Here is a 26,238-nt window from a genome sequence, read left to right on the forward strand (position 1 = left end):
ATTGTGTTTTGTCACACTCCCTGATGTGCGTTGCATTCTGTTTTGTTTCATTTCAGACTCGCTCTGTGATTGATGAGGATTAAGGAACGGATTTTGCCTAATAGGAAACACAGGAGCGTCCTCATCCACAACTGGTAAGGATCCTGATTTATCACCTATGTCTTCATCCGAGCAGTTAAGCATCAGCCCGTACGGCGATACAGATATGCTCCAGTGTGGTTTTGCAAACAAGATAAGGCGGCCGCAGTTTGGATTTCGTCTTTTGTTGTGTCATACCAGCCAGCAAACACACATTTTGTCCTAGAACAGAATGCACTGGTGATCACGCCATACAGTGTGCTTTCAATATAACTTGACTCAGAGAAGCAAAAGAACGTAGGGAACCAAACGATTAAACTCAAATCATCTGTGGAGAAAAGCGCCTTTATTGTCCTTATTCGATACTACTTTGTCTTATTTCCCGAACACTTCCAGAGAACAATATGGGACCACATGAAGACCAGAACACGCTGAATTAATCGCCCCGAGAGGTTGACCGCCATTTGTTTAGAATGAAAGCACATGTTTACGCAATGATTTACGTGATAGGGATTGAGATTTTGTGGTCCATGGCGTTTCCTCTTTGCATGGCGACCAGCTGGCGCTCGTCAGGTAACAGGGCAGTGAGTCACAGGAGCTCAAAGAAGAAGTCATTCTGCGCTTCACTATATCACCATATCCTTTCTGATGTGGTCGATTTGAAAATGCCCCATTGAAGGATGTTTACAAGACCACATTCTTTCATGTGTACCACAGTGGTGATACCTTTCTGGCTCCGCTTCAAGCTGTCCCCAGGGTGTGAAACCTGAACAGCGGTGTTAGCAGTGTTGAACCAATGGTTAGTTAGTTACCATGTATGGCTATTGATCTGCCTCTATCAGTATCAGTCTCCAGGATGAGGACAACTGCTAATCCTCACATCCCCGTCCTCCAGTCATTTGCTTTCTTCTGCATAAACTGACTTCATTTGATGCAAAAACATGCATGAATACTGTGTTCAATTAGCCTTTGAACAGCATGAATATTATGTATTCAGTTATCCCTCGGACTGCATGAATATTAAGTGTTCATTTAAACCTTGCCTGAGAAGAAACACTCCATCAGTCGTCATCACGGTGTCAAAAACCTTTGACTGATGTGACGGATGATGTAATTGGGGTGAGCGAAGATGTGAGGAGACATCAGGCTAAAGGACGTCCTGTTACGGCCCCCGACACATCCGAGCAAAAAGGAGTCCTTGTCCCTCTGCTTTTGTTTTGGAGGCTGCGCAAAATGTCGACAGTGTAGTTTGTATACATGCGAAACGGCATCAAAGCGCTGGAAGGTGAATAATTTTTGGTGGCATCTGCACATTCTGCAATATGCTAATGAGCCAAGCTGCAAAAGCCAGATTGCCAGGAGAGAGAAGAGGAGATGGAGAGAGGGAGAGAGAAAAAGAGGGGAGGGGGCAGAGTGGAAAAGAGAGAAACAGACGGAGGCTGGTGTAAATTATGGATGCAACCTGTGATTTCCAAGAGGAAAAGAAAGGCAGAGAGAAACCTCAAGTCATGCATATCAGATTACGCATTTACCACATTTTCTTATCATGGTCCGTGAGCAAACTCGTATACAATCTGGCCCCTGTGTGTGTGTGTGTTTGAGAAAGAGACTGAGAGGGAGAGAGCACTTACACATTCATCCATGTCGAGTTGTGTGGAGCTGTGTTGTGCTGTCAAGCGTTCTCTGAACTTGATATGACGTGTGTGTCTAAAGCTGTGTTGACTTTCATTGCGCCATTGTGCTGCTTTGTATTGTGCGTCTCCGTGTGTGTCTGCAGTCACATGGGCCCTGATAGTTCACGCATATCATTTCAACACGGAGCACGCACATGAACACAGTGGCAAATCTGCTCTGTTAGGCGCCGTTTGAATTACTCGACATCACTCAGATCACACTGGATATTTACATGACGTTGTTTAACTGCACTTGTCTAATGATACATGAGCTACCTGTTTTGTTAAATATACTCAACTCTCTGAATGTGCTTTGGTTGCAAGAGCAGCTCCAAGTTAAGTAAAAGTGAGTGTTCGTGTCCCACCACCGCCACATCCCACCCTCATGTGCCAGTCCCCTAACAGCCTCTGTGAATAATGGATCCATTCTTGAGTCATGTCTGTGACTGGGGCCTGTGCAGTGGTGTGGTTTCCCCACCAGAGGTGGAGGTGGAGGAGACGGGAGGGGCTGGTGGTCTGGAAATAGCTCTGCCTGAGCTGGGAGCACCTTAGGTGGGCCTCTGTGCCAGCCTCACCTTCCTTTAACACGCTCGCAACGACAAAAGCACAATTCTGCTTGAAAACCTGGCACGTATTACGCACCTATTTTCCAGCGAGGTTGAAAGGAAATATGGCTTAACCTGTCTGCATTTAGCCGCGCCGTTTGAGTGATCCTCTCAAAGATGGCAGGAGAATTAGAAAACAGAATTCCGTGTTTTCTAAGAATTGGACGGGAGCCACTTAAAGCGAGAAGTGTCTGAGCCAGGAACAGAAACTATGAAGCTGCCCTGGATTTTGCCTCCATGTAAATGTGTGTTAATGTGCAAAGTAGGTCATTTATTTGGAGCAGGGACAGCCGTAGTGTGCCTCTCCGGAGCGATGTCAGAATGGGGTGCAATCATTTCATAAGCAGACATATTGCTGGATTTGGTCAACAGTGCTAAGGATTTATGTACCAATATTTTGTTTATATGCCAAGCCCACACTCTAATATACCAGAGGGGAAGGAGGGGGGGTGCTGAAGGTGAAAATGGCTGTGGTCAATCCAGAGACAGCATCAGTAACCACAACCACAGATAGCAGCCTAAAAATCAGACTAAATCAGATTACCAAACAAACAGCTAAGAGGATTAATTCTGATCTCTCTTCCTCTCCCTCCCTCTCTTTTCCATCAGACGGACATTAAATCTGCAATCTATAAAATCCCTTCAAATGATTTTCTATTTTACTTTGCGGCCCCTCATTTTCTGGTCACATGTTTTTGGAGTGAAGCTCTTTCTGCTCTCAGTGAACTCTGCCCTTTTGTTCTGCCTTGAGGCCTCTAGAAATTGCTTTACTAAACAGGGTATCATATCGGTCTTTAAAAATATCTTTCACGAGGTACGACACGAATCCGACCTCAGATCAGATGCTGCACTGCTCTGTCTGTTAAGCCCCGTAATGTTATAATAACGTGTTCCACCCGGCACACTCGCTGTCAGGAATAAAGCTGTGTGGAGAGACGCCTGTGGCTCTGTGGCTGTCACTTCGACAAGCGGAGCAGCGTTCACTGGCACAGACCTAATTAATGGAAAACACAATATATAGAAAGGAATAATTACACCTTGTCCCTGGCTTTGGGAGATCAAAAATGTTTGCAGCATTTCTTAAGAATTAATCTCAGGGATGATTGTTGGTGTATAGTGAATCAGTGGCAGTACAGTATGTACTCTGGAGAGGAAAAAAAAGGCTGTAGATTAATTTGGTTAATATTTCATAAAGCTTACAAAGGCAGAGGGCATTTGAGGCTTTTCAGATTATTTGTTCTCAGCCAATATTACACACCACGGTTGAGCTGCTGCGCCACTGCGCTGCAAAGTCTACAAGCTCTCGAGCACAATGCCAAGACAAGGCACTTGCCGTTAAAAGTGTTTGTCTGCGATAGTGTTGTTTGTGAAATGGGAGCCGTCCAGATGTACTGCTCCTTTTTCCTTTTTTTTTCTTGCCGTGATGAGATTCAAAGGGGCCAGTTCTTCTCGCACAGCATCGTATCGCTCTCCTGAGTGCTGATAACTGCTCGCAGATTTGTATTAATATCCTCACTGGTACTCTTTGATATCAGCTGATTCATTTTGAATCTCCGCTCGGCTACTCACGCACACCCCGGCTAAACACAGAAGCACAATACAGCATTGCTCTTGACAGCTTGACAAACTGACAATCCCACTCTCAATCACTCCCGCTCCCTCCCCTCCCTCCCGCTCTCCCTGATAGAGCCGTATATTGTAACCAACAAGACTGTAATCAGCGCAGACCTAATCAAATCATTGCTCCAACAAGCAGCCCTGGCTGCTGGGCTTCCACGAAACACATCTCAGATCAAGAGGCAGGCTGCTTGTACAGCAGTGTGTACTATAACCAGCCGCTGCATGAAATGTCAGGAGAAGTAGGATTATTTCCGAAAATGTCACTGACAGCATAATAGCTCAGTAGAAGAGAGTCTCATGCTATGTTTGTATCTCATGTCAGCAGGTGTGATATGCGACACCGTGTGCGTTTCTGAGTGTGCAGAAATAAAAGTACACAAATGTGAAAGTAAGCAGAATGCTGATTTTTTTTTTTCGTCGACTGAAACTGATGTGTGATTGACAGAGTGTTCAAGCCATCGAGTTAGCCATTAAAGTGTGTGTTTTAGATCTGCACAAACAAATGCACATCTCCAAACCTCCTCATTATCGGCAGCAGGAAAGCTGCCTGGGCACTGGGACAACTTATGTGTGTGTGTGTTTGTGCGCGCGCTTGCATGTGTGTGTTCGTGGCGTGCGCCGCATTCAGTCGAGGCTCATTCCAAGATTTGGTTAACCGAGTTGGCTCGCCCAATCACATTGCCACAGAGTGTGCAGTTGCTTCGGCCTCTGTCTCATTTAGTGGCACCCACGCTCTTGTGCTTGCGCCATGAAAGCACACAGACACTTGTGCTTTCTCTACACCGTAACAGACACATACACATGTGCACGCACACACACAGCTGAAGGAGAGAGTGACAAAGTTACAGAGAGAGAGAGAGAGAGTGAGAAAGAGGAAAAAATGAGAAAGTACCAATTAAGCTCCTCAGACAGTTCTGCCAACAGACATCAGGGGGTTGGAGGCGGAGAGTGTTTGTGTGTGTGTGTTTGTGTTGGAGAAAAGGGGGTAGGGGAGAGTGTTTGACTAGAGCAGCGGTCTCTAACTTTGTGTTACACTAAATCAGTTTTGTACTTTTCAAGTTTTTGAACAACTCATTACAGCGAGGTGTCAGTAACCTGCTGTGGAGGCCGGCAATTATCAAGAGCTTGTTGCTTTTTATGTTTGTTTGTTTTTGACAATTTGCAAAAGTTGGTGTGAAATTACGCTGCACGCTTGTTCCTTATATTCACTCTTTACCATTTATATAACTCGGTTCACACCACTTTGGATCTTAAAATGCTCAAAACATATAACTGATTCCAGCCCCTTTCACACATATACTGCAATCCTGAAATCATCTAGACATTCCTCAGAGTAGCTGTATGTGAGAACACAAGTGTCCAAACCAGTTGAATTGGACATTAAACAGACCTTTTCCTGCCAGCTCCCTGGTACAAAATCCTTATAATGTCCAATAGAGCATGTGTGAATAGAGCAGGTAATTGTCCGGAGAATTCACAGCAAGCGAGCAGGCGTGTTGATGACGTTTTTGTCATGCGGATCGTGCAAAAATCAGAAGAAGGCAAACACCTGAGGGTGAAGAAGAAGGCTCATTTGTAAAAAGACAGCAATTAAAATGTCCAAATGGACAGATGACGGGATTTGGGAACTTAAAATAGGTCTGTAAAATAGTTTACATTGTACACATTATCACATAAAGCTGTAGTCAAATATGTTAGCTGTGTGTGTACATGCAGATCATAGAGCCATATGGCTGCAAAGGTATTATATCCATTTAATTTATCTCAATAACTTGACTGTAGTAAATGATTATTAAACAATTAACTGGTTATCAAAGTTATTATCAATTTTCAAAGCTATTTAGCGCTCAAGCACAAAAACGTCTTTGTTTTACTTCCAGACTTTCGTGTTAGCAACCAGTAGCTAATCCTTAATCCAAACAATTTCAGAGGAGACAGAAACACTCTTGCTGCACAGCCAAATGAAGCCTCCTCCTCTGTTCTGTGTTCATGCTGTGAAACAAAAGGCTAGTTTGGCCAAATCAGGACTGACATCATTGGCAACAGCTGCGGGCGGCGTGTACTGTGTGTCTGCGCGTGTGTGCATGTCCCTGCGTGTTTACGTCTGTGTGTGCGTGTGTTTGTGTCTGTCAAGATGAGGTGACCTGATTGCTCAGCTGAGCAGTGAGGGAAGACCCGGCCTCGTGTTGTCAGAGTAGCACCAATAAAAAAACACAAGAGATGGACCACAATGCACCCTGGCTGGCTGCTTCCCCCTCCCACCCCCCCTATACTCCCCTTCTCGCAGTGTCCCTCCATGCTTTGTGTATGTGCAATGCTTCCCCTTCTAGACATACACACACTCACGCACACACTGGCACTCCTGACCATGCCAAAGCAGATTTGGAGATGAAAAATGATCCACCACTGGCCGAGCACTGCTGTATCAGCTCCCAGCTACAGAGCGGTGGGTCAGGCCAAATCCTGTTTAAAGAACCTTTATCCTCATTGCTGTAAAGACAGAGCTAGTTACAACTGGACCTCTCCTCTCCTCTCCTCACACTCGGTCCAGGTCAGTCTAGAGCAGCATTTTGATCTGGCTCCATCTATAATTCCTATGTACAGTATATACGTGCTATTTTATTTGAGCAAAAAAGGAAACCAAAGAACTCTTTATAGCTTGATGTGGGAGTTTTCTTTTTACTCAACCAGCTACAGGGGCTGACAGTCTGTAAAACCTGCAATGAAACATGTCTCACTCTGCCTCGAGGAGCTGTTAACCCACTTAAATGAATTGAATTTGTTTAGGTTTCAGTGGAGAGTTTTGCTATTTCATGGTCGCCCAAATGCTGTTTGAAGAGGCCTCTCCTTTCTAAGAATGCAGTTTTAGAGGACACGCAGCGATTGGATCCTTTCCAGCCTGAATATGATCCAATTTAAAGATATTAACTAAAAGCACAAAGCACTGGATACTGGCGGTTCCAGCCTAAAAAGATACAGTAGTGTATATTAGTGTTGGCCTTCAGAGAACAATATCAAGCGGACACTAGTTTGTTAGTGGCAGTAAAAGGTGGGTGGCCTCATCATTCACCCCTACCAGCATGAACACATAAAGTGCCATCTTAACACACACACACACACACACATACAGAAATGGCCCCTGACCCCCTGGGGCCGCACCTCAGTGGCCCTGTGGCAAGCCGTGTGTTTGTGTGTGGGGCTTAATAACCTTACCAGGGCCATCCCACCCCTGCTGCTCCATGTTATTACTCCATGTACCCTTTCTGTTTTGTCCAGAGGAAGGAAAAGAGATAGGATGGATTTCAAGCAGCACCTTGGGGGGCTGGAGGGAGAACAAGGCTGGAATGAGAGCTACAGGGCAGTAAGGGTGAGGGTGAGGAGAGGCTGGGGGGAGAAAAACACAGAGGCAGAGCAGAGAATGGAGTGGAAGGTGGCGGCCAGCAGCGGTTATTGACGTAGTTCAGAGAAGTGAAGGATTAGTGGATCCACAATGAGCTCGGAGCTGCTGCTGCTGCTGCTGCTGCTCCCCCTTACACAACAGCCAGCGGTGAAGTGGCTCCTCTTAATGAACTGAGAAAAGGAAAAGGATACACTTACATATGTGTACACGCAGACTTGCTATTCATACCGTAGGTTTTTACATTCTATCAACTGTAGTCTATTCATATGATGCAAAGGTTTTCAAACTCTTTACAGTAGTGTGCTTCCATTGAAATGTTTTTTTTTTTTCAGCCAAGCGCCCCTGACCAGACCAAACAAAACTATATAAATCGATACAATGCAGAGCTGCGTCACCAGGGTCGGATTTACTTAACAACAACCTTGTAAATGAAAAACACTGAAATGCTACATTTCACATGTTTAGAATTCACAGCAAACCAATTTCCTTTCATCATACAATAATACTTTTTTAAACTAACATCAACAACCATTATCAATCAACCTCTGCCTGTTTTTTCTTATTTTCTTCCTATTTTGCTGTGGTCGGGACGTAAAGGCCGCAACCTCTGGGCAGTGGTGTGTAGCTCCCAAATAATAACAGTGCACAAGTGAGATCAGGACTTTGAGGTCAGCACGCATCCAAGAGGAAGTTATGACAATCACAGATGCAGCGCTGAAAACGCGCAAATATAGATAGGTGAAACACCAAGCACAAAAAGCTTGTTAAACAACCAGAGTGAATCTGGGGTTGGTGATCACTTTTGATGTAGAGGGCTGAAAAAGAGGATGGGCATTAAGAGCTACGTTGAGTTGGCGTGTTTGCCGTTGCGCAGATAGGTGCTGGGAATTAGCTAGTTAGCGTGCTAAAGTATCAGCTTTTCCTTCACGACAAATTTAACGTTCCTACAATGGTAGCTTGCAGTGTAGGGAGTAGAGGTGTAAATCACCCGTTTCATCATGATACGATTCTATGGACAAGGATACGATATTTGCTACGTCAGCAACGATATGATTTCGATACGATGTGATTCAGGGGCCTGCAATCGATTTGAGATGATAATATATGTCCATTTAACACAGTCTGTTTCTTTTTTACTGTCTTGACGGCATGCCATCTGCCTGCTGCTGTTTGACGGTGACAGACGTTCAAAATAATGGCGTACCCTAAAGATGACGATATAGATCTGTGTCTTCACCTTGCATCGATGACACTGGATTGATCATTGAATCAATATCGATCCAGATCGATGGATCGTTGCACCCCTAGTAGGGAGGAGGGCCAAGTTTAAATATTGTGTTTACAGACAGTTACCAACAATCCCTGCATAGGATACCTTTAACAGCTGCAATGATTGATCAATTTTTTTTCCCAACTACTAAATCAATCGTGAACTTATTTGACCATTTATTGATCTGTTTGAGTAATTTTTATGGAAAAAAAAGTCAAAATTCTCTGATTCTATCTTCTTAAATGTTCTTCTCTGACACTAAACTGAATATCTTTGGGTTGTGAACAAAACAGTTGTTGACTGTTTCATCTAGTATTGTGATATGCTACAGTAGTTTCTAGTTTAAATAAAAAACAACCAATGAGCAGGAGCTGATTAGCCAATTAGCGCCATGTGCGGGGCTAACGCCATTGTGAGGCTGTTGTCAAGTGGTGCACCAGAACCACTGAGGAGTAATAGCAATAGTTGCGAGCACAGTAGACACTGCTATCAAAGCGTTTTTCTTCTCTCCGCTCTGCTCTTAAAACCCTGAAAGAACAGGTGTGATGGTATGGCTGTGGCTATACATCAGTCTGGACTTAAAATTACATCAGATTCAGACTGATTCGTGGGTCTCAAGTGATTGATTAGGTAAATTCAAATCCCCCTCCCCCACAGAAACCACTTAGAGTGGAGACACTGTCAGACTGAAGACGGAAACGGTAACGCGTTGACAATTCTGTCTGATACCAGGCAACAAGTATCAAGGTTCGATACCCAGATTTTGGGGCCCATGACTCTCAGATGATCATCAGACTTTTTCTCTGTGCGTTTGGTTTTCAGAATTCTGCATCTCACAATTTATGTTATCACCCACACAAAGCCACATACAGATGAACATATGCACACACAACCACACAAGGAGTCCACTTTTTTTAATGTATTGAGAGCTGAAAACACAGTAGTCTCACTTCACGCTCCTCCTCCGCCTCCCCCTCTTTGCTCGCTATACTTTCTTTTTCGACTGTGTCCGTCCTTTAACAAAGACTCGACACGTCTGCTGGAGAAATATGAGCAGTGCATACTTACTGTGTTCCTTTTGTTACTCTCTCCAGACACACTCACACTCGCCCACTGCAGCAGATACAATAGACAGAGCCATAGTAATATCTGCTGCTCATGTTGAGAAATGCTTGTTTAAAGTGAGAACTGCTTCTGTGTATGAGGATAATGATACACAAGACTCACTTGAATACAGGTTTTTCTGTGTCACTGAAAGCGCCTTTATGCGCCAGTTGAATCGTTTGTGTCCCGTGTGTACTTTGGTGCGCGTGTGTGTGGACTGAACAGGTGTTTCTGACTGTGTGTTTTGTGTGTCTCTGCATGCATGTCTGTGTGCGTTTTGTAATATGTGTCAACGTCAGTGTGTTTTGTGTGTGAGTCTACATGCATCAGCGAGAATCCAGAGGGTCAGGTTTCTGTCTGGTTTCACGTTAGAGTGGAAAGCCAGAGGCTCAGATTTCAGCCTGGGTCATCTGTCATGCTCTGCGGGCCTCAGAGGTTAAAGTTTACTGTGTGAGGGGAAGGACTGGTCTGGTTGGGCTACTTTACGCAAACAAGCATTTCTGAAAAGCAAGATTACAATAACACCTCTCTACCCTCACAAACGCTGTAAACATTGTGAAACAGCCAGAGGTTATTGGTGAAATTATCCACATTCTACAATCCTCATGCTCACATTTTGACAAATCAGCCCAGGGCTGCAACCGCCAATTATTTTCATTATGGGATTGATCTGCTGGTTATTCTCTCAGTGGATCAAGTAATCATTTTGCCTATAAAATGCTGGGAAAATGCACCTTAGTTTCCTGGAACCCAAAGAGATGTCTTCAAATTCCCACCTTAGTTTCCTGGAACCCAAAGAGATGTCTTCAAATTCCCCATTTAGTCCAACCAGAAGTCCAAAACCCAAAGATATTTACCTTAAAATCATATCTAGTAGAGCTGCCCCCGACTCGAGTTTTCCTAGTCGACCAATAGTTGTCATTTAGGGCCATTAGTCGACTAGTCGCCCGCATGTTTATGATATTGATTTAATTATTAAATGATATATTTTGGGCGGGGCAACACAATGGTTTGAGTTGAAGGTGTGAGAAAGAATAGTATCAGTAACATTGTTAACACTGTGCTACATTACAGAGAAATACAAAACCGTACTAATGAACCTTCATTAATATAGGCCTATATTTTATCTACAAGTGCACGTCACACACTGAGCGAGCCGCCTGTTAATGACGCTGTGGGCTAATGGGCATGTAGCTACTTCCATGTTTCAGATGATACGTCATGTTTGTAGTCGACCAATGAAGATGAGTTTACATATCACCTTGGGTTCGTCCTTCACCTTCTCAAAATGATCCCACACTTTGGATTTCCTGCCCGACATGTTATTAACTAGCCTGTGGAACAACCGCAGGTACCAGCCCTGGAAATTAGAGGCCTTACAACTGCCGCGTCTTTAAGCGTCTGGATCATGGAACATGCAAGGTCAGGCCCTAGGGGCTACTGATGTTGCTAAGCAACCTAATAAGCATCGTATAGCCTATTTACCTAAAATCCTGAGTGCAGAGCTGATCTTCTTCTTGGGTAGCCCTGCACTAACATGATCAACTTTTCCGTATTTATCAGACTGAATATTTACAGAAGAAGAGAAAGATATCTGACGGCTGTGATTGGTTTGTAACGTGACTCCTGTATGACTGCTGAGCGTGGCCACTTCCTGTGTCTGTCCTTTCAAATTAAACTCCCACATGGTCCAGTCATATAGGTTTTGATTTGTTTTGACAAGGCGCAGCTCCTAATAGAGTTTCATGTTTGTTCTGCAACTAAGCGACCAGTGAAATCTTGCCGACTAATGACCTTTCTGGTCGACTAACGTTTAGTCGACTATTAGGGGGGCAGCCCTAATATCTAGTAGTTGTTACAACTCTGAATAATCACACTGCAAACACACATACCCATTCATTCATTACCATCGCCAAGGATGTTGTATTTTTGTTTTTGCTTGTTTGTTTGTTTGTTAGCACAATGATGGAAAAACTACCATTAAACTTTGGAGTGGATCCCCATTATGTTTTTTTCCCCATTTTTTTTTTAAATTGCAAGATAAGGGATTTGACCTTGGCAGCTTTCTGTGTTCTCCAAGTGCCCTTCTAGGTCACTTATTCATTCTTACATTCATTCATAATGTCTCCTTGAATCTTGCCATTCAGAGTCACTATCCCAGTAAAACTTTGGCTAGTTATTGTCACCTTTATATGTATATACTCAAAAGGTTGGTAGTAAAAGAAGAGGAGGACTACAACATTTTAGTCTCTTTTATTTTTGTCTTTGAGTTTTTGATACAGAGGGCTATGAATGGAGCTGGTCTCCTTTGCCCTGAATACCATATCATTTCTGAGGCAAGGCCATAAAGATAAGATAAGATGAGATAGAACTTAATTTATCCCAAGGGAAAAAGCCAAGAGAAAGGCAACTGTTGCTGGCTGCCACTTGTACAGAGCTGGAACCAGAGACACGTATTTTCAACTATTTTGAGCACTTTTTTGAGCATTCACACTAATGCATTGGTTTGATTTTGATTGTTTCATGTCAATAAATGTCTCACAAATGATCAAACGTGTGATAAATGTGTGCCTGTGTAAGTGAAAATATAAAAACTTGTACATGAAGTTCATGCCTCCACATCCTGACAGTCTTCGCAAAAACTCATTTAAACATGTGACCGTTTCCTCAGGAGACTCTGAGGCTTTAATAATTAGTGGAAACTCTTGACAATCTGACATGTCGCTGTGTCTGAGAAACTAAATAGCAGTGACACTAAAGTTACATAAGCCACACTGTCTGTCTTTCTCTGTCCGTCGTTCTCTCCCTCTTGTTTTCTTCCATTCGACCCCCCTCCTCCTCCTCCTCCTCCTCCTCTCTCCCTTCTCTACCTCTCTTATACAGGAACTGGCCAATTTCCTGAGCCTGTTTTTCCATTTTGCTTCCCTGTGCGTGTATCTTTTACATGCGTATGTTTCTGTGTTCCTCTGTGTGTGCCTGTTCGTCATCCTCTGTCTCTGACTGACTCTCAGCTAACAGCTTAAAATGTCACAACAGTTTAATTTCATGGGAGCGGGCTGGTTTGAGAATGACCTAGTGTGCTCAGTGGCGTTTTAATCAGGTTGTGACTTTTTTTCAGCTTGATGCTCTTACATCCAAGCAGGTTTTTGGACGTTGTGTAAACTGATTATTGATGCTTTTATATCTCCGGGTCTGACAGAAGGATTAGTAATATTTTTTTCATAGTACAAGAGACATGGGACTCATGCAGGAACCACTTATACAAACAGATTTGTTTTTAAAGGCACCCTGTGGAGTATACAAACAGATTTGTTTTTAAAGGCACCCTGTGGAGTTTTCAACCAGTAGTAGTGCTGTGGAGCAGTGTTTTTACATACGGGCCCCTGCTTTGTTTGTCGCGCATGCATGCAGGCGATTTGATAAACATTTCTGCTGATTTTTTACACTATTGCAGTGATCTACAAGTGGCAGTAATGAGCCAAGAAACGTAGTAAACCCTCAACAGAGGCAGGGAAGAAGAAGACGGCCTTAAATAAAATGAAACCTAAATAAAAGCTGATGATATAAACTTTATTTTCTGGTCACTGTACCAGTGTGATGCGCATATGACGATACTATCACGATACGATATTATCACGATACTTGACTCACGATACGATATTATTGCGATTTTAAATATGTTGCGATATGCTTAATATTGCGATAAAATATATTGCGATTTATTACCTTTTTTCAACTGTAAATTATGTCCCCAAAGGAAAACTTATATTTAAATATATATATTTGATATTGCCACACAAAAATATAGTGATACCATGATGTATTGTTTCTTTCCCCCACCCCTAATATTTATTGAGTGGTTCAACAACTTTGTTTTCTGTTTGTCCAAGATTTTATTGGCTTATATTGGCAGGGCAATTTGTACAATTCGGCAGTTGGTAGGAAAATGATCACACTCCCACATGCTGCCTCGGGGTCTGTATGCAAATCTGTCCAGGGGAGCTTGCTCTTTTGCACCTGACAGTGTAACATCACCTTTAATGGATGTATTGTGTTGACTGTGTATATGTCACTTCCCCATGATGTCCTCACATCGAGGTCATGGATGTTTCTCACGTCTAACTTCATGCCAAATCATTCTTTTTATATTTCTGCCATGGTTCTGCAACAACTTTTTTTTTTTGACAGATGCAGTAATATTTTCAAATTGTGTGGTGTACTCTGAAGCCTCTTTGCTGATTTTTCGCAGCAGGACTTCAAAAACTGGTAGTGCAGTGTGATTATTTTAGTTTACTCTCAGGCTGACATTTTTGTGAATTAAATTTTCCCACAAATGGAGCAGAAAAGGTAGATTTATAAAAATGTTAGGGTGTCAATTATGCTAATAATATGCACCTACTCATGAACAGGTGTCTCAACAAATAAAGAACACTTTACAACAAGTTAGTGCAGCTAAAAAAGTTCTTTTTTTTTACTCTTTGGATGACTACACATTTGATTTTATAAACTGCGATATTTTTATATGCTAGGCCTGCTAATTAGAACAATCAGAGGTCACCAGTATAGAAACTCAGCTGAAGCTGTTCTAGTTAAAGCAGTGTTATTTCTTTCATGCGTCTCATTAAACATAAACACCAGTTGAACTGTCATATTTGTCAGCGTGCCCCTCTAATGGACGCACGTCCAGCTGAGGTGGTGCATCTTTGATCCTCGCTGACCGTTGTTCCCCTCCGGCTCCAAACCAGACCAACCACAAACAGAACAGCCTCGCAAATGTTTTTCCTATTAAGATTTGCTGCAATTACCATTCGACATAAAGTTCATTTAGTGCCTACTGTCGGACTGTTTGTGTACTCATTGTTGTGTGTGTGTGTGTGGCCAGCACTGCCTTTGTTGATGAGGGAGATCCTTATTGCCCCCGGCACAGTGGTTCATGGAAATCAATGTTTGATTTGCCGGCTACTTGATAAAGGATTTAATGCTGAAACATGCCCCCCCCCCTTCCTTCCCTCCCCTGCCCCACGCACAGTAAAGAAATTGCCTTATTGAGTCCATTTGTTCATTTCGCCTTCATTCAGGCCTGTATGGAAAGTGGAGGTATTCGCCTCTGATCGTGTGTGTATGTGTTCGTGAATGTGCCGGCAGGTAATAAGATAACCGTGATTACCTGACAGGTCTTGTGTCCACTTGCCGCTGACTGCACCTATATATGTGTGTGTGTGTATGCAGTGTCCAGAGTGGTGTATAACCCCCTCACCCCACCGGTGCTCCCTGCTCTCGGTGTGTGTATCGACCAGACTCTGGAATGGAGAAACGCCTGCCCAGCACACAAAATCAATGGCTGCTGTTTTCTCTCCTCCAACGGCCTCCTGTTATCTGCAATGAATACAAAGCACATATTGTAGCACACAAGACACACACATTCATACACCTCATCTTTATGTCCACTCCCCATGCACCACTGTGGCAGGGTCACATACAAACCCACAGGAGATTGAGCTAAATTACAAGTCCGTTACACTTAATTGGATGAAATATGGCTCTTGCTGCGTGTTTTCTCATTCGCAGCTGAGTCTTCTGTCACCGAACGAGACTTGAGTGAGACCTACACTGCTGCGGCTTTCATTGGACTTCAAAGTTTATTATTTCTTCTACTATATACACTCAGCTGTGCCAGCAAATCAAGCAAGGCAGCTGAGAGCGTGAGTGAAACATCATCCGTCTTCCATTGTGCTGAGCGGCATTAGCAAAGTGGCCAACAAGTGTTTATTTAGCCAGTGGGCAGTCCATTTCATCTCAGGCACGAGGGATACCATCAAGCCTATTTTAACTGTTATGCAAGCGTCCCTCTCACTGTCCTAAACTCTTTCTTTTTCACTGTTTGTCTCTCTGTCAGGGATTATAGGTGGTGCTGGGAGGAGGAGGGGAGGTGGCAGATTAGCGGCGGCCGTCCGGTAGGTCCGTCTGTCTGCCGTCAGAAAATAGAATTCATTTGTGTTATCCAGATGCTTATGCTCAGCTCTCTGCGTCTCTGTTTGTGTGTGTTGCTCAGTCAGAGGAGAGGATTGGCCACTGGGCTGGGGGCGGGGGTGTTTGGTGGTGGTGGCGGGCAGGGGGGGGGGTTGCTCACATCCGCTTGGCAGCTTTTGTACTCGCATCAAAGAGAACGGCCATGGCCTGATGACTACGTACCCTGTTTAACCACCCTGACAGAGTGGAGTATAAACAGAAATGTGTACAGACACATGTACAGAGCACATAGGTCCAGTCCACCCCTACTGTGGCGACAGGAAACACTTCAGCCATTTGTTTGAGCTGCTTTAAAGATGTGCCATGCAGTCGTTCTTAGAAACTCTACAAGTTGACTTTCTAAAGTGTATAAATAAAGTCTGAATGGTGGAGTTTAGTGTTGAAAGGATTGGTCGATGAATGGATTGTTTGATTGACAGGAAGTCATTCTTCAACAGTTTTGTGGAAGGATTAATAGTTTGTCATCTCGTCTTTATTTATTATTTTCTCATTCAAGTTTGTGATACAAAATGAAGCTGCACAATCCACACTGCAGCATCCACATCACAAGAGCTGCTGTTTGTAAATGAAGGTAAATTGTGTGACAGCATACCTTTTATAAATCAAAAATCACATCCTCATTTTTATTTGTTTAATTTTTTATATATTTTTTCCCACTCACGACTCAAATCACAAATGCACTATCTGTCAGAATAATTCTACTATGACTTTCTTTGCATATTGTGCAACCCTAATTCTAATCAAAGTTTTGCCAGTTGCCACTTATTTATTATAGTTGCAAAGTTTTTATATGGTTGCTCGTTAGAAAGCAATCTACGTCATGGAGGTTAAGCGTTTTTGTATCAAGAAGTATCAAAATTTCTTAGTATTTTCAATTTTTTTAATCATTGAAAATGAAATTCTTTTTGATTTTGACATTGCCGTTGGACAAAACAAGGGTTTTTCAAGGCAGTCCTGTTGCCTAGAAATGTGTACAACTAATCGAAGCAGCAAATATGTTTTAAGGGGAACATAATGCCAAACAAATTATGTTTTCTATTAACATAATTAGGAAATGTTGCTAATTAATGTATCTGGAAAGTCAGAAAAACTGTTATGTCAGCAGAATATGTATTTTGGCTGTTGTCCACCAAAAATAGGTAACTTTGCAGCGCAGTATTCACTCGCAGTGACCACAGCATTATTTTTTTTAACTGAAATCATGATATTTCCCTTACCTTAAGCAAAGTATTTATATTGCCTAAGCCTAGGACATGGGTCTGATCTTGAACCTGAGGCTCTGGTGTCAAGGTGTCGCACTTTGTACGCCCACCATCATCCCAACCACCTCCTTGCCTGAAAGAAACGTCTCTGACCATAATCCAGGCAGCAATTACACACAACGTAATTTAGAAAGCAGTTTAGTAACATACAAACACGATTTCTAAGGGACAGGGTTGTTCAAGTGGGACTGCATACTTGTAAGCAGGGACAAAACTATTCGTCAGCTGTGGAAATAATTGTTAGCTGCAGCCCTGGTGTAGAGAAGACAGAGGGAGCAGACAGGAGCTGTGTTAACAGGCTGGGTTAGGGTTACTACAGAGGGGAGTGGGGTCCTCTGTTGTGGCTGGCTACTTCATGCTCTCAGGATGGGAGTGGGGTTGATGGATGGAGCCAGACTGGAGATCTCACGGAGGGCTTCGGAGCAGGATGCTGGAGGAGGTCTGTGGGGTCCCTGAAGGAAGTACTGTAGTGGAGGAGGGGGGAGAGAGACACAGAGGCAAAAAAGACCTGCCATTAATCAACCTCCCTCCACCTGCCACCTCTCCTCTCTGCCTCCTGTCCTCTCTTTATCCCTCCTGCCACCCCTCTTTAATTCCCCCCCTTCTTCCTAACCATTTTTTTTGTTCTAAGTCCAAGTGCAGTCCTCCATTGTAAGCGGCTCTTTCACGGCCTTTTTGGTTGTGGTGTACTCGTTCCCAAACATCACTTTGGGAGGTGTTTAATGCTATTACGAGGTGGCAGCCCAGGCACTATGCCCTCCAACAAGGAGAGATGGACTCATGCCGGGGCTAAACACGACTTAGTTTTCTTAATTCACTTAAACTCGGGTGCTTGTGCTCCCTGCCACTAGCCTCTTAACTTCCTGGTCGGTGCATCCCTCTAATGCCCGTCTGAGACCGCTGTAATGCGAGGGGTTGCTCTTTTTGTTACTTTGAGGTCAGTAAGAACATTACGAGGTGCTTTGACAGGTCAGAAGTCTTGGCTGGAGCTGGTGTGTGTTTTATTCGCTAACTGTACTTCCCCACAGCAACTGGCTGAGGAAGGTTGGCCTTTCTGAGTCGCCGGCTTACAGGCAGCGAATTTGGATAGGAGTGTGTGGATCCTGTTTCTCCGTGTGTCAGTTAGGAAATTTACTAGCTGCTGGTGAGATTCAGTCACCCTCTTAAGTCCATGTGGCTAATCCTCCCTCTCTGTTCCCCTTAAAAAAAGATAATGTAATATGTTTTTATTTACGTTTTTTAAATAATCTGATACAGTCTGTGGTCACTGGCTGGGGAAATGGTGAAAAGAAGCTATTTGAAGACATCACCTTGTGCTCTGGGAACTTGTGACGGAAATTTTCCAGTGTTTGCTAACATTTTATAGACTGAGGGATTCATGTGCTAATGGAGAAAACAACCAGCAGATTAATAGATAATGAAATTGCAGCCCTGATGTCAATATCGTTTAAATGGCTGATGTGCAATACCGATATGTGTAGTATGTGTTTTTATGTTTTTCTATTAAGGTGTATGCTTTTCATTTCTTCTGGACTATTATTGTAAGGCAGCAATACTTGTGCAGCTCCTGAGTCCTAGACAGATTTCCCTACGGGGACAATATCGTATCGTATCGTATCGTATCGTATCGTATCGTTATCATAACAAGGTTCCCACAGATCCTTTAAAAGTCCTAAAAGATTTTTAGGTTGTATGCTTTTCATTTATTCTGGACTATTATTGTAAGGCAGTAATACTTGTGTAGCTCCTGAGTCAAAGACAACAATGAATAGCGCATCATATCGCATCACATCGCATCTATCGTATCGTACCGTATTGTATCGTATCATATCGTATCGTATCGTGTCATAACAAGGCTCCCATGGATTCTTAAAAAGTTCTTTAAAGGAATTGAAGTAATTAATCTAAAAACAAGGCCTTAATTGGTATTAAATTGTCTTAATGAAGCTTAAAAATGCCAAGACAGGATGTCATGGTATCCTGGACAAGATTTCGCAGCATCTCTGAAACCAATACAAGGCAACGAATACGAGGCATGGTGTATTTTGTGCACAAAGTATTTCCAAATTCAGCACGATGGGAATTAAAGCAGTAAAATCCCACATGCTTGAGTGAGAAACCCACCTAGAAAACTCACCGACAAATGACTGGTATTTCCTTAAATGCTCATGTTTAATGTTACAGTAGCCATTAAGGCAAAACGGTCACAAACCCTAAGTAATTCATGTTGGTTCATGATTGTTTTGGTCATGGTAAAATTGGTCTTAACTTAATTCTGAGTGCCATTAAAAGTCTCAACTTGCCTGAAACTGTAGGAAACCAGCGTAATGTTAATAAGGATCATTTTCTGCTTGGTACACAGTTTATCAGGGCAAATGTATCATGAACATCATCTGTGAAATAATCACACTGATGTTCAAAGCAATTAGCCGTGTTTGCCAGTCATGCATTATTTGAGTCCACACTCGTGCAAAACAAAACCCCACAACAATAATCAGATTTTGTTAGTTTTTAATTGCGACTTTCTCTTAATCATTCGTTTGCACAACAGAAAGTTGACATTTGAATGATTGCCGAACAGTAAACACAGTAAATCATGTTACAACACACAAGCACATCTGTAGTACAGTGTGTATCTGTGTGGTTAAATGACCAAACACGTTTTAGCTTTGAAAGCACACTCATGCACACAAGTCTGCACATACAGTACAGTCTATTACTCTCAGTTTGTACAATTGATTCAGAACAAGTCTTTCTGGCATAAGACATTTATACAGTAATTATGCAGCAAACTACTAACAACATTAGCATCAGAAGCCAAATTAAACATCTCTATCTCTCCCTCAGCCCACAACTCACTATAAACATCAGCGTTTCGCAGTGTTTCTTCCTCATCTGCAATCTCTTGCCTATATATTAAATGAGCAACAGTGTGAGCTCATTAAAAATGCATGCTGCGCATTGAGCTTAGGAGACCAATTATCCCACCTAGCTCCTTTACAATGGTTGATAATAAAAGCCCCTGCAGTTGGCCACTCCCCGATTGCCTCACTCCCCCATCCACTCTCACCCCTCACCTCCCTCTTTCTCTCCCTCTCCCCCCTCTCTTCATCTCCCACTCTCACCGCCTGTTGTCTTCACACCAGATCATCAGTAAACAGGCTTTTCACTGGATTTGATGGAGTGCAGTGTTTTGATCTGTTGGGATTTTTGTGTGTGCGCAAGGGGGGGGTCCCTAATGCTGCTGTGCTCTGCAGGTGGCAGCGGACAATGGTATTACAGAGAGAGGCAGTACACACACAGACAAAAACACACACCTCGTGGCACACGCACACACATGTGTAAACACATAGATGAGACTGTTACAGTCCACATTGTGCCATCATGCTTTTTGACAGGAGTGTCTTGAGAAGATCAGAGCGCCTGGAGCACAGAGGCTGTTTCCCGCCACATGCTGTACATCAAAAATGAATGCGTGTGGGAAGCATCACTGGAGCACTTTAAAGCCCCCATACGGCCAACCTGCTCATCAAAAGCCTGCCGTCACTGTACACATATGGAACTATATAATGTACAACCCCCACCTTGTATTTGTAAAACGTGTTTGTATGTGCATCGCTGGCGGTGTACCCTCTGAGGATCAAACGTGGGTAGTTTTACTTCGCAGCAGGCGAGTAAACAACGTAAAAAGAGACGGCGATGTGATGGTGTTTCTGTAGCTGATGATTAGGTTTGTTTAAACGTATACACCAGCACACATGGTGAGTTGTCACCACCTCACTGCACTTCAAACAGCCGAGAGCTGATGGATGATACACCCAGCCCCAACGCCTTCACACAAACAGCTCAGGAATCTGCTCAGCTTGTTCCGCAGAGCGCTGAAGCTTTAGTGCTGAGATGATTGGGCTATTAATTGATCAGCCAAGAGACACAATTCAAGCAGGGATTTTGGTTATCAATTAATCATAAAAGTAATTGGTAACACTTGATTTGGAAAGACCACCTAATGTTTGTAACATAACAACAGCTTATTAGCTGACATTCAACAATTCAACTGTTTCACCTTGTCCACAGATGTTTATCTGTAGAATATATGTTGCAATTTATCACATATTCACAGAATAATATAGTTGACCTTGAACTATTCACTCAACCCATACTGTTTGGGTTCAGTGAGCAGTTAAAGTTCAACAAAATAATTCTGAGAAAATGTTGATATGTTCATGAATTGTCATTATACAAAAAATAAGCTGTTACTTATCTACAAGCAAAGTCAGACAGTTGAATCTTAAGTATTAAGCTGCTGAAATGTTACAAATATTCTATGAACTATGGTTAGGCGGACTATCCAAATAAAGTGTTACCAAGTAATTTGTGAAGCAAAAATGTCAACCTTTCACTCGTTCCAGCTTCTGAAAGAATTAGCTTTTTCACCATTTTTCGTGATGTTGTAACATAGCAACGTCTGTTTACAGGTCTGCATAAGTGCTCCAGAGAGAGTTTGTGGAATCTGATACACAAGTTATGTCACTTGAGGCAGCGACTTTTGGGGCTAAAGACTGCAAAAATGAAAACAAACAAAATCTGGCATCGTGGAGTCAGACAGAGGTGAGCTTTCAAGACCTCCAAGGCCTTATCTCTGCTTGAAGCTAGCAGCTTAAAGCTACTGCTACTAGCATAACATGTGAATCTCTGACTTGAGAGGGGTTTATACTTGTGCCTCAGCTCTATGCAGAGCCTATGTCGTAGCCTACACACGTGGCCTATGCCGTTATGAGCATTTATACTGGTGCGGTGGTGTGTCTGTGTCACTCTGCAGTTACACCTCCAAACCACTAGTCGGCAGCGGGGTTTCTGTTAAGTGCTGTAAAGTTTAGTTGATTCAAAACACACATTAAACATGACTAAATGTTGGACACAAGTTATTAGCACAAGCCTATGGCATTTTACATTGTATAAATTAGCCTAACAGCTAGCGGACTTTTCCTCTACTCATATGAACCCAGGGACAACAGCAACATTTAACAAAGGCAACGTTACAAAATTCAGCTCCATTACAACTCCCAAGGTTCACCAACAAAACAACTGTCTTATACTAAACACGTTTTCCAAACAAATATAACATGCTAACGTTATTAGCACAAACCTATGGCATTTTACATTGTATACATTAGACTTTTGTGGAGGCTTTATTGTCTTCACAATTTAGTTTTTCTTATCCGCGAAATTAAAGTAAATAAAAGCTTCGTTTCCACTGAGGGAAATGGTTTCAGCTTACAAAAATAGACAAGAGGTCTGCGTCGCCGCAACGTGTAGTTACATTTCTGGGGAGGTGCATGTCAGCCTGTGCCGTACCCTATGCCGTGGGGTACGCCGCAGGCTCTACGTTGCGCAGAGCCTACGCCGCAGATTCAACACAGAAGTATAAATCCTGCATAAATTGTTGGCATATGATCTGCATTTTGGGTAATGTAGGCGCCAGCTTTTAAGGGAGAAGAATGTATTAAAATCTGATATCTCTAGTTCTGTTGAATCAATTTTTTAGCCTTTTTTTCCGCCAAAAAATGGCCCATCACGAGTCTAACAGTGCTAAATAGGTGAAATATTGTTTTAACCCAAAAAAGAATCAACAGTGAAAGTAATCATAATCTTTTCTTTGCGTTAACGTGTCATTCTACTTGGCCACGAAACCTGTCAAGGCCGGGAGCCAGATTTGATTTGATATGTTCAGTGGCTGAGGAAAGCCCTCCTTCACTCCCTGTAGGTGTTGTTAAAAGCAGACTGACTTCATTAATAGTCTGATCTGGATGTAATTAAGAATGAGCGGAGGGCGGCAGGCAGGGAGAGAGACAGCAGGAAGAGAGTAGGAGAGATTCTCCTCCCAGCTTTCCTTTTAAATCCCTCTGTCACTGCTGTTGACAGGCCGGGGAGAGAAAACTTGAGAGAGGAGTAGGAGGAGGTCAGTGGAGTGGGTTTTAGATGAAGCTTGACCCTCTTTATATCATATTCTTGTAGCAGCTTCTTCACGAGAAAGGTCTATTACAGCTGGTAAACACAGGGCTATCACTGTGCTCTGAGATGTTTTGGCTCATTTGTCCGAGATTAGTCCGCCTGCCTGCCTTTGTTTTGCGTGTGCACAGTATCTGAAACACACCCATGCACATGCACACCAGTTTTTCTACATTCGTGTTTACGCGGCACTGGGTGGAAAACATAAATTGGAGACAGAGCGTTCCCCGTCTGCGGGGCTTGGAAGAGGGTTTGGGTTCGGAAAGCTGGCTTTCCTCTCAGGAAGTGTTGTTCCTCACCGCTCTCCATAAACACTGGAAAAGAGACCCAAAGAAAATGTCCCAGACTCACTATTTCCACTGTAAACACGCAGACATACACATATTATACTGCTCCCTCTCTCTATTTCTCTCATATGTGTGTCCTCTCTTTCTCGGGGGCAGAGGGTTATATATTTTCTCAAAGAGGTCTACAGTGTGCCTGAGTGTGCGATCCAGAAAACTAAGTCCTGACCTATGAAGATCAGCTGCCTTGACGTTTAACTGTTGGCATGTTATTTTTAAAGATTAGCAAAGTCTTAACTGTGTTTATGAGCACAAACAAGTAGGCACCAAAGCTCTCAAAGTATTTCACCTTTAAAGGGTGACTTCTGTATTTTTCAACGTGGACCCAGTTTTCCCATGTTTTTGTGTTTAAGTGACTGATAGGAAGATTTTTTGAAATTGGTCCAGTATTGAGCAAGACTGCTGCAGCCAGCAGCTGCGAGACAATCTTGAATCTAACCACTGGGGGCATTTGTACTCGTCAATTTACCTGCACTAAACAGGCTTTCTTTTTGCTACCTGACAGGCTCAATTGTTATTCTAAGTGTCTAACAACATTATGGATTCAGCCAAGATAAAGAATGAGATTCTTTTTGTTTAACCAGCAACAGCCCCAAAATCGCCATCGCCAAACCCACCAGACTCCATTCAAATAAACAGTCATTTTAGTGTGTATAGAGCCAGCATATTTTCACATCTAGCTGGGTGAGTTAAGGGGTTATTTCAACCAAAGGAGAGCTGGTGATTGTTGGAACAGTGGAAAGACAAACCAAGACGGCTTTTGAAAGTTAGATATGGTTTCTGTTCACTTTTAATGAAGTGCATTTACTGATGATAAGATTACTGTTTTTTTAAATGGAGTTTGGTGGGTAGTGATGACGTTTTTGAGACCGTTTCTGTTGAAACAAAAAGGACCTTACTCTTAATAATAATGTCAGACACTTCTATAGCAATGGGAGCCTGTCAGTGGCAAAAAAACAGCACTTTTAGTGGACATAAATTGATGGTGCACAAATGCCCCAAGTGGTTAAATTGCAGCCTGTTTTGCAGCTGCAATACTGGACCAATTCTTTAAAAAATGTATTCGCATTAGTCACTTAGACACAAAAACATGGGAAAATATGGGCCAAGTTGAAAAATATTTAAGTTACCCTTTAAACTTCAGACACATAGACCAATTTTCAAGACTTACTCAAAGTCTACTTTTTCTTTCACAGCCAAAGCCTTTCACTGCTGTCATTAGAAATAAAGCAATAAAAAAATATCTGGATTTGCTTGTTTACATTGAACCCCTGGGTGAAAATACCTGAATGCTGCGACTGAATTACCTCTCAGAGCAGCGTAAATGTTACTTTCCAGTCCTTAACAAGTGGTTGGATTTGCAGTTCCCCTTGTGTGCTGTGCAAGTTAATAAATCCACACCGGCGAGAGAAAGCAAGCAAGCCCTTTCCATCAATTTTAGTTGTCATGGCATTTATTACCGCACCGGAGCATTATGCTGTGAAAATATCATCGATAAGTCCCAAAAACCCCAAATAAGACTTGAAATGTTCACAGTTTGTCATTGTCAGAGCTCAGATTTGACAACAGGGGTGCAGGGCTCTGTAATCTATCACAGACAAGTTGGCCACTGTGGATTCATTGCATATTCTTCTAATCAGCAAAGTCCCATCTCGACCTGTCAATCAGTTTTTTATTTTTTTTACATCGACGATGACACTGCAGACAAAACAAACACTGCAGATGATGTGCTTTGTTGCAACACCAGCCAGACGTTACCCTTTGCTGCTATTCTCTCCGCTGTGGTAAAAACACTGAGCTCACTTTACCACCCAGCTGGCTAACACAGCACCCTAACTTGTGTGTTAGCGTGTGTGTGCGTAAGTGTGTTGAGAGGGAGAGCGAAGGAGTGTCAGAGAGAGAGAGGTTAGAAACCCCTTTTTTTATTACATTTCCTCCGCAGTGAAAGAGGAGGCAAGATGGACACTCCATATCTCCCCGCTGCGCCAGAAAACTCATCTAAATGGAAAACACATTGTCTTCATTATTTTGCAAGAGCTGAAAGAACAGGGTTGTCATGGTAACAGCCATCTGAGTGAGCGCAAGCGGGCGGCCGAGGGGCTGGTTTTAGGGCCAGAGGAATGGAGAGAGAGAGAGAAAAGAGGAGGAGGAGGTGGGAGGGAGGGAACAAGGAGTCAGGAGAGAGAGAGGAGGGGGGGGTGGAAAGAGAGGAGAGGGGACTGAGATGAAGAGGGTGGAGATGGAAGGAAGACAATAGAGATGGAGGATAGAAAGATAGGAAATTGTGGGGTGAAAGAGACAGAGGGGAAAGAGAGCAGCGGGTGTGATGAAGAGAAGACGGAGAAAAAAACGGGAGAAGGGTTCGTGAGAGGAAGCAAGGAGTGCCTTTTCCAGTGGAGCCAGACAGTGCAAATGGCCAGTTAGTGGCTCTCAGAGAGCAGTTCAGAGGCCCTTATTAATTTCAAGGGGCAGCAACATGGTAGATTTAACATCTTAGGAAATCTCTTCCAACTGTGTCTCGCTGCAGCCCCACTGGTGCTCTCCATTTGTGTGTATATAAATGCATGAGAGTGCATACTGATTTACAGTCAAGGGAAGAGCTATCTTTGCCCGCCGAGCTAACATTAGAAGACCTGGTGCTTTGGTAAACACGTTGAGGGGGCGACACTCTGCTCTCCAGCCACTTGTGCTCAGCCAGCGCCCCGGCGGTGATCGACAACCTGCCTGCTGCTGTCTTTATTAGTTGCTCCCTCAGAACAGCCCCTGGCAGCAGCAAGCCCAACACCATAACGCCCTTCATCAAATATTTACCCCTCCTGAATCTACAACGTGCACCAAGGCCA

General features: G+C 43.1%; 1 protein-coding gene across 6 annotated transcripts in view; it reads left to right on the forward strand.

Annotated features, from left to right (window-relative positions):
• Positions 1–26,238, forward strand: part of zmiz1a (zinc finger, MIZ-type containing 1a) — a 125,840-nt gene that overhangs the window by 46,135 nt on the left and 53,467 nt on the right. For 3 of the 6 annotated variants that reach the window (XM_050071405.1, XM_050071399.1, XM_050071401.1), the window contains one exon: positions 57–134. The gene's annotated coding sequence lies outside the window, so the exon portion shown is untranslated. Of the gene's footprint in view, positions 1–56; positions 135–15,646; positions 15,709–26,238 lie in introns of all 6 variants that reach the window. The other 3 variants (XM_050071400.1, XM_050071404.1, XM_050071402.1) reach the window with 2 other exon arrangements.

Source organism: Epinephelus moara, chromosome 19, assembly GCF_006386435.1.
Source record: "Epinephelus moara isolate mb chromosome 19, YSFRI_EMoa_1.0, whole genome shotgun sequence".
Taxonomy (NCBI): Eukaryota; Metazoa; Chordata; class Actinopteri; order Perciformes; family Serranidae; genus Epinephelus; species Epinephelus moara.